Below are 7858 nucleotides of genomic sequence, written 5' to 3'. Positions count from 1 at the left end.
GTCAACGAAGACCTTGTCTTTGTTCTCTAATGATGACAATGTCGCAAAGCATCAGAAGGAGGAAAATCGAAAGGAGGATGCGTCAAAGAGGAAGAGACGTTGTTTGGAGATCACCGAAGAAATCTTTTAGTCATCAAAATAATTGAATCTAAAAAATTGGAAACCCCAGGAGAAAATGCGGTTTTTGAAAACTTGGGTTGAGGAGAAATAGTTAGTTTTTAAGATTTGGGGGGAAATAATATAACTAATGAATTCAGTTAATTTTAACCGTCTATGGGTGGGTAAATAAGATTTTCAAAGTTAATGAAGGAAAACTTGGGAAAACTATATACTTTGCATGGGAATTAGTCCTTTGGCCATGATATAATCATAAAATTGACCATAATTTGTACTTTAATTGACAGACTATTTACCTTTGCGTAAGAGCAACCATATAGGCGATTTTTTTTTTGCCTGAACTACCTGAACTTACCTCTATTACAAAACTTTTTCCCGTCCTTCTCTATTTTTGTTCATAAGTGCTATACATTTCAAGTAAAAAATCTTGTAGAATTAACATGACTATTAATTGACAAATTTTCATTAGTAACATCAAATAAATTTTGTAGTCCATTAGTTTTTGCCCCAAGATCTAAATAGTATATGTGAAATAAAGTAAAGAAATTTCACTCCAATATTTTTAAAATTTTTGTTCCATTTACTTAGATATATTCTGAAAAGTATGATGAGATTTATGTTCTTTAAAAAGATTATTTATTTCTACCATACTATATATTATTGAACAAGAAATTGGATAACACACACCTGAGTAATGGTTAGTGACTATCTTCAATAGGTCTAACATGTTCATTAGGGTCATAGCTATTTCTCAATCTTGATCTATCAAAAAACAGGATTTGTCAAATTTTTTGGTGGGGTATTGAAATACCATGTTATAGAAACTTCATACTCTTTACATGTTTTCAACATGAAGTATTTTGAATTCCATTTAATTTTAATATATACTTTTAATTATTTTTTTCTTAACTCTATTGATTTACATAATTGATGATATGCTAATACTTGTGATGGGGATGATGAAATGTGTGCAAAGACATGTCTAATTATTTGTATATGTTCTTAACTTTCTTGATTTTTGACCCAAATCTAACTTGATCGGGATCAGTGCTATCCTCCTCTTCTTTTGGTTAACTAATTTCTTTAATCATGGTAATTCTTTTCTATTCTCTTTCCTTGCTCGCCCCCTCTTTACGTATAGCTTAAGGGTGTAATGGTATTTTTCTATCTCTTGGTACCTATATAGGTGTACATGGAAGACACACCTTCCTGTTCCTTTCTTTTAACCCACATGGGCATGTCACCTTGGATGCACCACCATGTGCTAGTCAACATCCAAACACAGGTGTGTTAGCTTATGTTGAATCTTAATGTTTTGATGATGATAAAAATATAAGTTTAATTTACTAATACATCTAAAGAATGTTGAAATGCATTACAAGATGGATAAAATGTGAAATTTGTAGATAAATCTAGATCAAAAAAATATTGGTGAAAATTGGTCTTACCTACCCGTGACCAAACTATGACCTAATCATGCATCAACTGTTCAGTCTTAAATATTAATGTTTTTAAATGTTAATTAGTTGACCTAAATCAACTAATATTAATTATTTTTAACCTTAAACATTAAATGTCCCAGTTGGGACATTTGAAAATTATCCCACCCATGACATTTCTCCTCATATATTGTTGCCAAGTGTCACTTCTAATGAATGTCTTGCCATCATGTGTCCAAGAAAGCTTCAAATTCATTGTTAATTGCTATATGTCTAATTCCATTAAATGTCCTAGCTGGGCCATTTGACAACTATCCCAACCATGACAATTTTTCATCTGAATTGCTATCAAATGTCGTCTTCCAATTGTTTAAAGCGTCACTGTCATGTGTCCACATATTTATTGTCCTATCAGTCCATGTTGAAAATTATCCCAATCGTGACATAGAATTTAGAATAAGTGTGACACGTGTAAAGTTTGTCCTTCCTGTGCAGTTTTTCAAAACTTTCCAGCCATGCCGTTCTTAAAATCAAACCCGTACTTCAATCGTGTGCAAGCCAACATATACCCATTTAAGCTTTTGGATTGTCTTTTAAACACAAAAATAAACCAAGCCACCTATGAAACGATTTTGTCACTTGTGCTAAAAGTTATCTATTAAAGTGTTTAAACCTATCTATTGAACTATAATCAAAGTCTTTTTTCTTCACCAAATGTTTTTAGACGATTGTCGATGGAAATCAACCCAATGGAAATCAAATGGCTTTATAAATTGGTTTCAAATTGAAGAGCAAGAAGGACAACAAAAAAAGAAGAAAGATCAAAAGAAGTCAAAAAGAAAAAGAAAAAAAAAATTATTACTCTAATTTCTCTGTAACTCTCATTGAGCTTCAAACTTTTATTCATTGAGAGTTATGGGCACTTAAACTTGTATTTACAGCCTTAAAAATGCATTAATACTTTCATATAATGTAATTAAATATTGTGGGTGCAATCTCATATTAACTAGTGGAATAGGCGGAATCTCGGATATATTACTTGTAAAAAATTCTTCAAGAAATAGTGAAACTCCAAGGCGGTTTGCTTGGAGAAGTAGACATATGAGGCTTGCAAGAGAAAGCTCCGAGACACTCCAAATGAACATTTCTACAACTCTATCTCTTTAAATATTATCTGTTATTATTGATATTTATTGTTATTCATTGTTGTAGTTAATATTGTCATTTATAATTGTTGTTATTATTTATTTCAGCTTGTTATTTGTCTCTACTGCTATTGTTATTTATTTTTTCTTTAAAGTTTATTACTATTGAATTTATTGTTAGTGTTTCGGTTGTATGATTTATAAAGTTTACTTTGGAATTTGTTACAGTGTATCATTTAATTTTTTGTTAAGAACCTATTCACCCCCCTCTAGGCTCATATTAGCCATTACAAGAGTGTTTAATAGCTTATAAACACAATGTCCCCTTTTTGGATAGTCACACATGGTCATGTGTCCCATACCACAAGGCCATGTATGACTCTTCGTAAATGAATGCACCAAAACCACAAAATAATTTGTTTTATATAAGAGATATATGGGCATGTAGGGTACCCTACACAACTTTATATCGTAATCTGAAGATTGAAGACTTATTGATTCTAGTTATTTTCGATCCATTTTCAGCAATCCATACATATCAATATACAAAAAGTGTCTCTAAACATCCTAAACATATTTTATCAATCAAACACACACAAAAATCGCCTAGTATCGTGAATTTGAACTGAAATTATCTCTAACCTCTAAATATCATTCAATAACATACTCATGGTAATAACAAACTAATTCAACATCATGTAAACATATCAAAACACCAAATGATCATCATGCCATCATGAAATTGTTAAAAAATTGTAGCTTTGATTGCAAGCTTTTAAACTCATTTAAAAATATGTTTGATTAACTAAGAGACAGAGAGACCAACTTACTTGTCTTTCATAAAATGCAATTTCTTCACATGGCTATTGTGTTTCTCGGCAATTGACGACAACTTCCTATGACCAAAACCTTCCTTTCTCTCTAGTCCCTCTTTTGGTGTGCGACTAGGTGAGTTAAAATATTGAAAATTAGGTTAATGCCCCTTTTTTTTGCCTGTCGATCATGATTCATGGGTGTGTAAGCAATATATACACGTGTGTGTTATGTCATAAAAATATGGCATTATCCGATTTTGCTATGTTTTTGATCTTTTCTCAAATTCAAACTTTGCTAACTATCTAGGGCCATGTATATCAACATACACGGGCGTGCATCCCTTTGAGAACTTATTAATAAACTTAATTAAATGCAAGGGAAAAGGCTAAAATACCCTTACACATAGTCTAAGGGTATAATGGTCTTTTTCTATCTCTTAGTACTTACATAGATATGTATTGAAGACACACCTCTGTGTTCTTTTATTTCAACCCACATGGGCCTGTCATCTTGGATGCACCCTTGTGTGCTAGTCAACACCCAAACATGGGTGTGTCAATACATAAGCATGGCATCACCTTTTAGGAAAATCACACACAATTGTGTGCTTTATATCACATGACCATATATGGCTTTTTATAGACGAAAGCGCTAAAACCACGAAATTCCTTATGTTATACAAGAGATACACGGGTGTGTAAGATACCTTACATGACTGTGTATCACAATTTGAAGATCGCAGATTGTTAATTTCAACTATTTTTTATCTATTCCTAGCAATTCATACACATATCAATATATAGAAAGAGTGTTTAAACATCATAAACACATCTTATCAATAAAACACACACAAAAATTGCCTAGTATCGTGAATCCAAACTAAAATTATCTCTAATCTCTAAATATCATTCAATAACATACTAATGGGAATAACAAACTAATTTAGCATCATGTAAACATATCCAAGCACCAAATAATTATCATGACATCATGAAATTGCTCAAAAATCATAGGTTTGATTGCAAGGTTTTGTACTCATTTAAAAACATGCTTGATTAGTCAAGAGAGAGAAAGAGAGACCAATTTACTTCTCTTCCGTAAAATACACTTTCTTCACATGGCTATCGTGTTTCCTAACGATCAACGACTTCCTCCGTCAACCAAAACCCTTTTCTCTCTCTACTCTCTCTTTTGCTACATGATTAGGTGCATAAAAATAATGAAAATTAGGTTAACACCTTTTTGTTTTTTATTTCTGCTTGTCCACCACGACACACAAGTGTGTAGGCACTATACACAAGCATGTGTCGTGTTGGCCAAATATGACATCATCCAATTTTACTACGATTCTTATTTAATCTCAAATTCAAACTTTGTTGACTATACACGACTATGTATTTCAACATACACAGGTGTGCATCTCCTTGGGAACTCATTAAGAAACGTAATTAAATGCAAGGGAAAAGACTAAAATGTCTTTGGGCTTAGCTGTGAGTGTTACAAAAATAAGAGTATTTTTATTTTAAAAATTAATAAGGATAGAATTGTAAAAAAAAAAAATTAAAATTACCTTATTAATCTTCTAATTCCTGATATGGAAATGGTACCTACTATATTACCATTGTTTTGAATTACCTAATAAAAGGTACATTTCCAAATAGAGCCTCCCCTTTATAGAGAAACAACAAGAGCCCATTATAGAGTATAATACAGAGAAAGGGAAAATATCACAAATGCTCCAAAAATTTAATTCTTTTTAATAATTCTTATCTTCTTTTCATCTTTTTCATGGCGAGCAACTTCAGATTCCATTCATGAAAACTTCCTCTATAAAATTCTCAGCCTTCCCATCCAAGCTCCCTTGCCATTTTCATCCCACAAAATACTATAGTTATTAGTATTTTATAGTATATGATAAGTATTTTATGATAATTTATAATATAAGTGAAAATTGATATGTATCATAAAGTATATCAAATTAATACAATACAGTGAACTATTATACGATACAATACGATATATATTAATACACATTTTTAGAGAAAATAATGATGTAGTAAGGGTGTATATGACAAATTTTAAAATTTTAAGAGTATTTGTGATATTTTTTAAAATAATAATATGTTAATATAATTTTTTAGGTTTTTGATACACAATATGATACACAATTCAAATATCATAATATTGAGATATTATTTTACTTACATATTATGTAATTATATTTAAATATTTTTATATTATTTATTATATTAATTAAAAATAAAAGTATTTTTGTTGTAAAAATTAACAATGATGGTATTATTTAAAAAAAATAATAAACTACTTTATTAATCTTCTAACTCCAGATATGGAAATAGTACTTACTATAATAGAATTACCGAACAAAAGGTACATTGCCAAATAAAGCCACCCCTTTATAGAGAAACAACAAGAGCCCTTTCTAGAATACAACATCGAGAGATGGAAAAAATCACAAATACGCCAAAACTTTCATTCTTTTGAATAATTCTCATCCTCTTTTCATCTTTTTCATGGCGGGCAACTTCAGATTCTGTTCATGAAAACTTCCTCCATTGTCTTCTCAACAATTCTCAGCCTTCCCATCCAATCTCCCCCGCCATTTTCACCCCACAAAACACCTCGTTTTCCTCCGTATGGCGATCCTACATCCGGAATCTCCGTTTCAACTCAACTTCAACTCTCAAACCTTTCCTTATCATCACTGCACTGCATGAATCCCACGTCCAGGTTGCAGTCATTTGTCCCTGGAAACATGGCCTGCAGATGAAAATCAGAAGCGGCGGCCATGACTTCGAGGGCTTATCTTATATCTCCGCAGTCCCTTTCTTCGTCCTTGACATGTTTAATCTTCGTTCCGTTGATGTTGACATTGAAAACAACAGTGCCTGGGTTCAGACGGGGGCGATTCTTGGAAAAGTTTATTTTAAAATTGCGGAGAAAAATAAAACTAATGGCTTCCCGGATGGGGTTTGTCCCAGCGTTGGTGTTGATGGACACATTGGTGGAGCAGGATATGGCAATATGATGAGAAAATACGGGCTCACTGTCGATAATATCCTCGATGCAAGGCTTGTTGATGCTCATGGGAGGCTTCTGGATAGAAAATCCATGGGGGAGGATTCATTTTGAGCTATCAGAGGTGGAGGAGGAGCCAGTTTCGGAGTCATCATCGCTTATAAAATCAATCTCGTTCCGGTTCCGGAAACAGTGACTTCATTTCTAGTAATAAGAACTCTAGAATCACACAATCTAACTGAGATTGTGGATCAATGGCAACACGTCGCTTACAAACTTCCTGAAGAGCTCTTCGTGCGGCTTGCATTAGACGTAGTTAATAAGACTGAGATTGGAAACTTCTGGGGTTTTTATCTCGGCAGCTCTGATAAACTTCTTTCAATCATGGACAAGAGCTTTCCTCAACTGGGGTTAATTCAGTCGGACTGCGTCAAATCGAGCTGGCTTGAATCAGTTGTTTTTTTTTTTTTGGGGAGAGTTTCCATCCGGAACTTCGACAAGTGTTTTACTAAATCGTGCACCGGGGCTGACTTTCTTTAAGATAAAGTCGGATTATGTGAAGAAGCCAATTCCTAAAGACGGCCTGGAAGGAATATGGAAGAAAATGATTGAACTAGAGATACCAGCGCTGAAATTCAATCCTTATGGGGGTCGAATGGAGGAGATTGCGGCGGAGGCGACCCCATTTCCACATAGAACTGGAAACTTATGGAAGATTCAGTACCTAGTGGCCTGGAATCAATCGGGGACTGAGGCGGAAAACTTTCATTTGGGGTTGATTCGGGAGCTTTATAGCCACATGACTCCATTTGTGTCGAAGAATCCAAGACAGGCGTTTCTGAATTACCAAGATATTGATTTGGGGATCAATCACAATGGAAATGGGAGCTACTTGGAAGGAAGAGCTTATGGAATCAAGCATTTCCAGGGAAATTTCGAACGGTTGGTAAAGTTCAAGAGTAAGTTTGATCCTGATAATTTTTTCAGGAACGAACAAAGTATTTCAGTTATTTCAACCTAGTTTAATGCTGATGATTCCAAATAAAATATTTATACAATAAAATTATGCATAGCTAGATTTGAGTACCTAATAATATATTTAAATGATATATAATTAGATAATTAAATAATATATAATTGAATAATCTTAAATTTAAAATTAAATAATATTTCATTATACAAAGAGATATTATTTGAATATTTAATAAGGCACTCAAAACTACGTTACTGTGATTATTTAGTGGTTGTAATATTAAAGATATTCTGGTTTTTCTATTTTCTTGTTGAAATTTAATAAATTAATAA

General features: G+C 32.7%; 1 pseudogene; it reads left to right on the top strand.

The window, feature by feature from the left end:
• Positions 1-5977: 5977 nt before the first annotated feature.
• LOC123226776 lies at positions 5978-7574 on the top strand (annotated as a pseudogene).
• The last annotated feature ends 284 nt before the right edge of the window (positions 7575-7858 follow it).

Source organism: Mangifera indica, chromosome 10 (assembly GCF_011075055.1).
Source record: "Mangifera indica cultivar Alphonso chromosome 10, CATAS_Mindica_2.1, whole genome shotgun sequence".
Classification (NCBI taxonomy): domain Eukaryota; kingdom Viridiplantae; phylum Streptophyta; class Magnoliopsida; order Sapindales; family Anacardiaceae; genus Mangifera; species Mangifera indica.
The sequence above is the reverse complement of the archived record's forward strand: the minus strand, read 5'-3'. Positions and strand labels throughout refer to the sequence as shown.